This window comes from Apium graveolens, chromosome 6 (assembly GCF_009905375.1).
Source record: "Apium graveolens cultivar Ventura chromosome 6, ASM990537v1, whole genome shotgun sequence".
NCBI lineage: Eukaryota > Viridiplantae > Streptophyta > Magnoliopsida > Apiales > Apiaceae > Apium > Apium graveolens.
The window spans coordinates 145,349,345-145,358,694 of record NC_133652.1 but is presented as its reverse complement, the minus strand read 5'-3'; the positions used below and the strand labels follow the sequence as shown (position 1 = coordinate 145,358,694).

The 9,350-nt window shown below is 37.4% G+C and overlaps 1 non-coding gene across 1 annotated transcript; it reads left to right on the top strand.

Moving 5' to 3' along the window:
- Positions 1-8,766: 8,766 nt before the first annotated feature.
- Positions 8,767-8,873, top strand: LOC141669001 (small nucleolar RNA R71). Its single transcript, XR_012553303.1, has one exon. It is a non-coding gene; the product is annotated as a small nucleolar RNA R71 (small nucleolar RNA).
- Positions 8,874-9,350: the final 477 nt, after the last annotated feature.

The following is a 9,350-nucleotide window of genomic DNA, read 5'->3' as shown; positions in this document are numbered from 1 at the left end:
AAAAATATAGCACTCGACGGATGATCAGATATAGTCCCGACCGATGACTCAATATGGTCCCGACGGATGATGATTTGACATCCATCGAGTGAGTAGCTTATGTAATAATAAGTATTGTAACACATTTATGTGAACATCTTTGTATAGATTCTGTAGTAGCATATAAGTCATGTTGACTTTAATTAGATATGCAGAATATGTTGATTAATTGTAAATATAAGATGTCTTATAATTCTGCATAAGTGAAATGAAGTCAAGTGTCAAATAGCTACCCGACGGATGATCAACAAAGCTACCCCACGGATGATCAACAAGGCAACCCGACAGGTGACAAGTATGTACCCGACAGATGATCAATTCAAATATCTGTTGACAGTGACAACACAGTCACATTCGTTGGGTGTTTGTAAAAGGAATGTGGAAGCCTGTTTAACAGGAAATGAAGAACAAAGGAGCATTACCATTTCCATGCAAGTTAAGAAGATTTTCAAAGATGCTGGAATAGAGTAGTGAAGCAGCATAGAGTTTGACTTGATAGTTTTGTTTTATTATCCTGTCTTATTACCATGTAAACTTGGTGATATATAAACCAAGTGTAGCTAGTGAAACAAATAACTAAGCAAACACTTTTAGAAGAGAAATAGGAAAGGCTGTAACTGTTAAGAATTTCTCTCTAGTTTGTTTGTTCACTTGTAAAGCAGCTGTGAGACAATTTGTTCTTCACAGAGTTCTTAAATTGATATATATATATATATATATATATCTCTGGTGGATACTTTCAAATCCACCAGAAAGTTTTAAAAGCTTGTGTTTTTATTACTTTGTGTTTTTGATTCATTTAACTTGTTATTCCGCACCTTGCAAATCAAAACACACATATATATACATAGTTTGAGTTAGAACAGTTTATAGTTCAAGAAAAAGTTTACTAGAATTACATTCAACCCCCCCCCCTCTGTAATTCTTGTTGCATTGTTAGGGACTAACAAAGATCTTTAGGATCGTTAACATTATCTTTTTTAGGAATGAGGTAGTATTAGTTAGCTCAGCTGAAAAAAGCTGGATTTAAGCCATTCGAGCCACTTACTTTATTTGGGTGCATGCTCTTAACAGGTTGAGTGAATTCTTTGAAAGTCATCTCTGCGATTAGCTTCTCATTCTGATTTCTCGATATTACAAAATCCGTACTATGACTTGGCTGGACAAAACTACTACTGGGAGCTTTAAAAATCTGACTGAAATACTCCTTTAACACCTTACACATTCCATCATGGATCATATTTAGAGTCCCGTCATCAGCTTTTAGAACATTAATATGATTAAGTTTTGACCTGCTCGATGCCGCTGCATGAAAATATTTTGAGACGCAGTCTCCACCATTTCATTCTTTTATTAACAAGTCAATATGATTACTACAAAAACCCAAAACATTACATATTTCATTATTTCTCCAAAACACAGTTAGACCACCTCCTATACCTTGCTTGTCTACTGAATGAAAATTAACAAAGCCCGGTTTAGATGCTAGGGTTGAAATTTTATTACTATCAGCTAGAGTCTCAGATAAACATAGAAGATCAGGCTTATGAGATTTAATCATCTCTTTTAACACTCGAACTATACGAGATGAGCCCACACCTCGACACTTCCATCCTATAGCATTCATTTTTGATGGCTGGCTTGCTTTGCAAGCTCAGCCAAACTAATTTGGTTAGGTACTAATAAATCACCATAAGAAATAACAGCTCCTTGATTCTGATCTGTCTGAAGAACGTTTGTTCGTTAGCCCAGGTCAACTTCCATATGGCCCAATCCACTTGTAACTCCTCTCCTTCTTTTTCGATCCTCTAACTGGATTTCCTCACTAACTTCCTCGTTTAATTCAAAATGGATATCTGACATGGATGAATATCCCTTAAGATTAGCTCCATTTAAATCTAATATTTTTTTACTGTCTTCACGGGAGTTTGTTGCAATTTCCAACCGATAATCCTGCATTATCTTTATCTCCTTTCCATTTTTTGAAAAGTTTCCCCCGCAAAACTCTCGCCACCAATCCTAGCCTCCCACGTGTCATCATCTTCTTCCCTTAGCCATTTACTCTGTGACTGCCCTGCCACCCTACGCGACGGAGCTCTCAGCCAACTGCCCCATTCCTTCGTTACCATCTCTACTCCTTTCTCCATTGAAGCTCTACAGAATCTGTCTGTGTGACTTACTAAACCACATGAAAAGCAAAATTCCCCCAATCATTCATATTTACATTCTTGTCCATTCTTCTTAACTATATTCTTCTTTATTTTGATTGATTTCCTAACATCCTGTCTTATGCGAATCCTCATAAATTCCCTCCAAATAGACGTGTTGTTTTTAACGTCATATTCCAGAAATTCCCCAAAGAAATTTCCCAAATATTTACCCACTGTTTCCAACATATATCCAACAGGGAGATTATAAAACTGGATCCAAATAATCAGAAAATATGGTTTAACATTCACCGGATTCTGACCTGCCTCCACCCTTTCTAACGCCACCATTGCATTATCAAATGACCATGGTCCTCCTTTTAAAACCCATTGCATATCTTCCTTCCTGTAAAAATGAAATAAGAAGAGTCCATGATCCAGATCTTTGATGCTTAAACCGATTGATGGTCTCCAGACGTCTGCTATCTTTGACTTCATGGCTCTAACATTTATGCTTTTTTCTGTAAGCAATCGATCTACCAGACAAAGTTCATACTTATTTGTACCTTCATCCACATCTCCATCTAACACAAAGGCTTCATTTTCTTCGTCTTCTATCCCTAAAGTCTCCATACGCTGATTAATTTCTTCCTCACTCGCCATAATGACTAGAATTGAAAACTCCCACAATATTCTAAATGACTAAGAATATGGAGAGAAACATAAAGCTCTCACAAGGAATGCAGAGAAAAATAATTTAAAATTCTCTTAGTACATTCTTTTATGAATATTATTAGAATAATATTATTGATATTAAATTTGGGTACTAAAATTTGGTGTGATATCGATGTTATAACTCAATATTTTTTTTTGAGAATGGGAATTTCATTAAACCATCAAAACATCCAACAATAATGTCTCCAACAAATAATTTGGAGGAGACGAGATTAAACTAAAGCTGTTAAGCTCACAAGGAAACCTAGCAAGAGTATGCGCTACCTTGTTCGCCTGCTTTTTTATATGACTAGCATAGATCCTACCATTATTCTTAGCATCTCTTAGCATTGCTGCACTAAGTCACCAAACTCTAGAACACTATCATGGCTTTGATTGACTGCCTCGACACTGATCATAGAATCACTCTCAACAACAACATGACCATGTGCAACTTCCTGAGACCATAAAATGGCTTCCAGAATGCCTGTTAGCTCAGCTTCCTCAACTGAGACACCATCAACAAATCTCATAGTTTTTCCTGCAATATAATGGCCTTGCTGATTTCTGATAACCATACCAATTGCAAAAGAGTTCTGCCCAGCCACAACTGACGCATCTACATTGTTTTATATAATTGTTTGTATTAATTCATTTATATATGGTTCGTTCGGTTTTTACGGTTCTAGTATGTTAAGAATCGAACCGAACCGAGAACCAAAATTTCTAGAAAAATAAGAATCGAACCAGATCCGAATTAGCTAAGAACCGAACTAGAACCATAATTTTTAATCGGTTCGGTTCTCAGTTTTGAACCGGGAAATGCTCACTCTTAGGTGAACAATCCAAAGGAGATTATGAATTGTGATGAACATAGATTAAGGTCAACTTTCTTACTTTACTTGTACCTGAAAATTATAAGTTTTTTTAAATTTTTTAAAGAATACATTCTAACAATAAAAAATGGCTAGGATAGTCTCTCATTTAGAGACTCTATAATATGAAGAGTAAAGTATAATATGTGTGACTGAACTATCACAAAAATGCAGATTATGTAGCCGAATTACTGTGAGGGCGAAAACATGTGCTAAATTACACGCAAGTATACGTGTTCGCAAGTAGCATAAGATATAAATCAGATTCGTTCCCACAGAGACTCTTTTTAGTTAACTTAAGATTATGCACCTATGCAACAATGATATGGCTATCGTTCAATGCTAAGACAAATAACAAATTGGGTTTTGATTAAACTAAGAGATTATACTAATTAACATTAACTAAGAGAACAAGAATGGTTGAATTAATATATGTGACAAACATGGGATCTAAACTTCATTAAATACTTCATTCAATAGCCTTTTTAATCTTAACCTTAGCATGCAATGGTGATGACACTAATCAAATAACACGAAACTAGTAAACATCAACTTTCGTTGTACGAATACCCTACTACCAAGCATCCACAAAAGAGATAGAAGTTGAATAGACACCAATTATGCTTAGTCCTTATATGTATATAAGAATTGAAAACATAACGGTTTAATGCGCAAGTTATCTATCGTGATTACATAGGGCAAGTAAGATGGTTAAAATTACCTACGAATCATGCATAACAATAACACATGAACCTATGCTAGCATGTTAAGTTCTAAACCTCTATATTCATTGTCGCTTCAATAGAGATTAACACGCTATCTTATATGTTAGCTACACACATAAGACGAATAAGCACAACCAATACTAGGTTATCATACAATTACCACACACTAAGATATCAAAATAATTTAACTAAAGAAATCCATAAATAAATCCGCTAGAACCCCACGATAACGATTAGTTCATAATCAAACTCATCATCATCATGGGTTCCAATGAAAGCATGATAATAAATAATATAAGAGTACTAGAGTTGAAGACAAATTGAAAACAAGCATCCAAGGATCAACTAAATCAAAGAAAACAAAAGTCTTCTTCTCCGTAGCCGTCTCGTGCTCTCTAGGTCTTCTTATTGCTCTCCCAGGTCTCCTTGTTGTTAAAAACGTCTTTTTATTGGTATATATAGGATCCAGGATGACCAGGACTCTCAAAATCTTCAATTTCGATTAAAATCAGGATTTTGGGGCAAAAACCTGGCGTGGGCGCGCTATTTTCGGGCACGGCCGTGCTGGAATGCTGGTTCTGGCGCGACTGCGCTGGTTCTGCCACGCTGGTTCTGCCGCGCTGACATTCTGGAAAAATTCTGACAATTCTTCTTTTGGCCGTATCTTGTGTTCTGCTCGTCAGAATTAGGCGCTTCAACTGCCCACGCGAAGTTAACAAGATTTTATACAACTTTAGAATGGCCTAGGCTTCCAATTATGATCGTTTTTCAGCATAATTCTTTAAAAAGCTTCTTTCTTCCTTTAACTGATGCCTAAAATGCAATAACACAAAAACACATAAAAAATACCAACAACTTGAGTTCAAAACACCAACTTAAGCCTGAAATGAAGCATTCCAAGTAGATATAAAATCCACTTATCACACCCCCAAACTTGAATCGATGCTTGTCCTCAAGCATAAACAGACTCAAAACTACAAAACAAACCTAATACATGAATGCAACTACATGAATGCAACTAAATGATAATGCAATCGATCCCCTCAGAATAACCATAACCAAATAAGCCAATACCTCTAAGAATGCAACGACTCAAAATAGAGCTCGAATAAATCCCACAAACCAACTCACAAACCAAAAACGTGCGTGTGTGGGATGCTTAACATAAATACTCTCGATACTAGATCAATAACCATACTTTTCTTATCATCAAAACAATCAGAAGTTTATAAAAAGAATAGACGTTAAACGCATAATGACTCACAACACCTCCTTCCTACTAGAGTTATATAAGGATTCATGCTATTTTTGAACACATAACAAAGATGCTTATTTGATCGTGCAATGAATGAGGTCCCAAAAGATTTATGCAATAATATCCATGTAGCGAGCGTTAGGTTAGCGGATCCCAGACTATAAAAGCCTTAGGTCACTAGGCACAAAGTCTCCTAGAACTTAATAAATCGAGTATTAAAGAGCTCACTCTTGATCAATTATGCATAAACATATACTTTTTTTCTTTTTTTTTCTTTTTTTCCAACAATTTCTGAATGAGTGTGTTTCGCTCCATCTCATTCAACCCTAGACTAATCATAAAAATATGAGCCGGCTACTAGCCATTTGATACCTAGCCTTACAAAAACTAGCAATAAAATCCAAGCTTTTCTCTAGTTTAAAAATTCAGTGTTCTTTTGCGTCATTACGAGAATAGCAAAAATTCTAAATATAACCAAGAGATTAAATCTCAACAAATAAACAAGTATGATCATGATCTAGATCAAAAGAAACCCTATAAGACTTTGTGAAAATATTTATTTCTGGCATGCAAATCAATTTATTAGGACTTAAACATCCCTCTATTCGTCATTACTACACTCACATCAACATCAACCAATCAATCAGAAATAGCTCAACCTAAGGGATCATGTTATATGCATGCAAATGTAACTACGTGGACTCACATAATAACACAAACAAAAATGTAAACAAATATGTCCTAAATGAACAATCATGCAACACTACGAATGAAATACAACTATATACAACATGAATCTATATGAACTATATGGACACACAAAAACTAATCCTTACATTATCACCCCCAAACTTAAAATTTTCAATGTCCTCATTGAAGGTAATAATAAGGATTTCAGGAATACCTAGTCATCGAAAAGATCACCCTCCTCGGGTGGAGGATCAGGTGGCCAATCAACCTCGACGCCAGTGGCTCGGAAAATAGTGCCCAAAGCCTGTGTCAAATCTGCAGCAAAATGATGGTGAATATCGTGCATGGCCTCCATACGCCTAGTCAATCGCATGTACTGTTCATCACCAACACCAGTCCTATCAACTGCCTGATGCACAGGAGAAAAACCCTTTGTAGGCACGGGAGGATCCGTTCGACCACCCTCTACATCATCAAAAATATATCCCAACCCCTTGTCAGGGGGTGCACCTAAGAATGTATAACTCAAGTGATCTGGTAGTGGGTTGAAATCAAGTGTGGGAGCATCTTCAATAGACATCTCGAGACGATCCTGAGAAATTTTCAGATCTGCTAACCCAAGAGAATTGAATGGCATATCCAACTTCTTCTTCCATAGAGGTGCATTCAAAACCTGCATTTGCTCTGCTCCTTCTTCATATTCAATAACTGATTCCCCTATTAAGGATCTCTCTAAGGTATCTGACTTTGGCAATTGCTCAGGCTCTGAATTTACTACAGAGTCGACCCACTCTACTTTAAAGCACTCCTCTTTAGCTGTGGGAAACTTTATTTCCTTGAAAACATTAAAAGTGACCTTCTGATCATGAACCTTCATCGTAAGCTCTCCTTTTTGCACATCGATCATAGTTCGGCCAGTAGCTAAGAATGGTCTCCCCAAGTAATGGGAATCTTCTTATCCTCCTCAAAGTCAAGAATTACAAAGTCAGCAGGGAAGATGAGTTTATCCTCCTTGACCAAGACATCCTCCACTATACCTCGTGGATAAGCAATGGAACAATCAGCTAGCTACAATGACATGTATGTCGGTTTCAGATCAGGATCTTTAAGTTTCGGAGGCAACTTCTGTTGCAGCACAGCACTGCATTCCTCCGTAAGAGCAACGGTCTCTAAGTCATCGAACTTCACTTTACGAGAGAGAATACCTTTCATAAACCTCGCATAGCTAGGCATCTGTTCAAGAGCTTCAGCGAAAGGTATGTTGATATGAAGTATCTTGAACACCTCCAGAAACTTAGCAAATTGCTTATCCAACTTCTGCTTCTGCAGCCTTTTAGGAAAAGGAGGTGGAGGATAAACCTATTTTTCCCCTGTATTACCCTCAGGAGGAGTGTGTTCCACAGTTTTCTTCCTTGATTCCACCTCGACATCCTTTTGCACCACTTTTTCAGCCATAACTGCATTTTCTGAAACTTGAGATTTTTCAGGCTCTTCGTCTTACTGAATTTTGGGGCTTGTGACCTTTCCAGACCTCAAGGTGATGGCGTTCACCTATTCTTCAACTTCCCTCTTGCCTGGATTGGCTTCTGTATCACTAGGAAGCATTCCTGGTGGTCGATTCAATAAGGCTTTAGCAATTTTCCCTATTTGGTCCTCCAGAGTCTTGATAGAAATAGCCTGTATTTTGCATATAAGAGCCTGGTTTTTGCATATAAGCCTCAACTCCTCCAATTCAGATTTTTCATTTGAATATTGACCTGCACCTCCATGAGTTTATTGTTGGATTTGTTGTCTTGGTGCAAATTGTTGTTGAAAACCAGGAGGATTGAATTGATTGGATCCAAACTGCTGATAAGGCTATTGCATTGCATTCTGATTATTTCCCTAGCTGAAGTTAGGATGATTCCAGTTGTCAGGATGATAAGTGTTTGAAACTGGTTGTTGCGATCTCTGAAAGTTACTCATAAACTGAGCTGATTCACTAAATATAGCGCATTACTCGCATGCGAACCTGCACAAAGCTCACAAACACTCGTCCTCTGATGAACTCCATAGTTAGCCAGGAATCGATCTTCATAGACAACGCCTTTAGTTGAGCAATTATAGCCGTAGTTGTATCCGCTTCAAGAATTCCTTCTAACTTGCTCTATGTCAATCTCTGGTTTGGATATTGATATTCATTAGCATCCATCAGTTCAATTAGATCATAAGCTTCATCGTAGCTCTTAGCCCATAAGGCTCCACCTGATGCTGCATCGAGCATGGGTCTGGACTGTGCTCCCAAACCATTATAAAAACAATTGATGATCATCCAATCAGGCATTCCATGATGAGGACACTTCCTAAGCATCTCCTTGTAGCGCTCCCAAGCTTCATATAAAGATTCTCCTGATTGTTGCGCAAATTGAGTAAGAGCAATCATGATTGCCATAGGGAAGAATTTAGTAAGAAACTTCTGAGCAAGATCCTCCCAAGTGGTGATAGAACCTGATGGCAGAGAATGTAACCAACACTTAGCTTTGTCCCTCAGAGAGAATGGGAAAAGCCTTAGCTTTATAGCATCTTTAGAAACACCATTGAACCTGAAGGTATCGCAGATCTCTATGAAATCCCTAATGTGCGTATTGGGATCTTCCGTTGGAGCACCCCCAAACTGAACTGAATTATGTACCATCTGAATTATGCCAGGCTTGATCTCAAAGGTATTAGCTGTGATAGATGGCCTGACAATGCTAGACTGAATTCCATTGATCCTGGGTTGAGAAAAATCTATCAAGGCTTTCATTCGTGCTGCTGGATCTCCCATTGTAATGAGTACCTGAAACACAACAAGTAAACCGTGAAAGTAAAATAGTCCGAGTCAGTGAACTTTAATGACCACTGATGACAGGCACATAAACTAAAA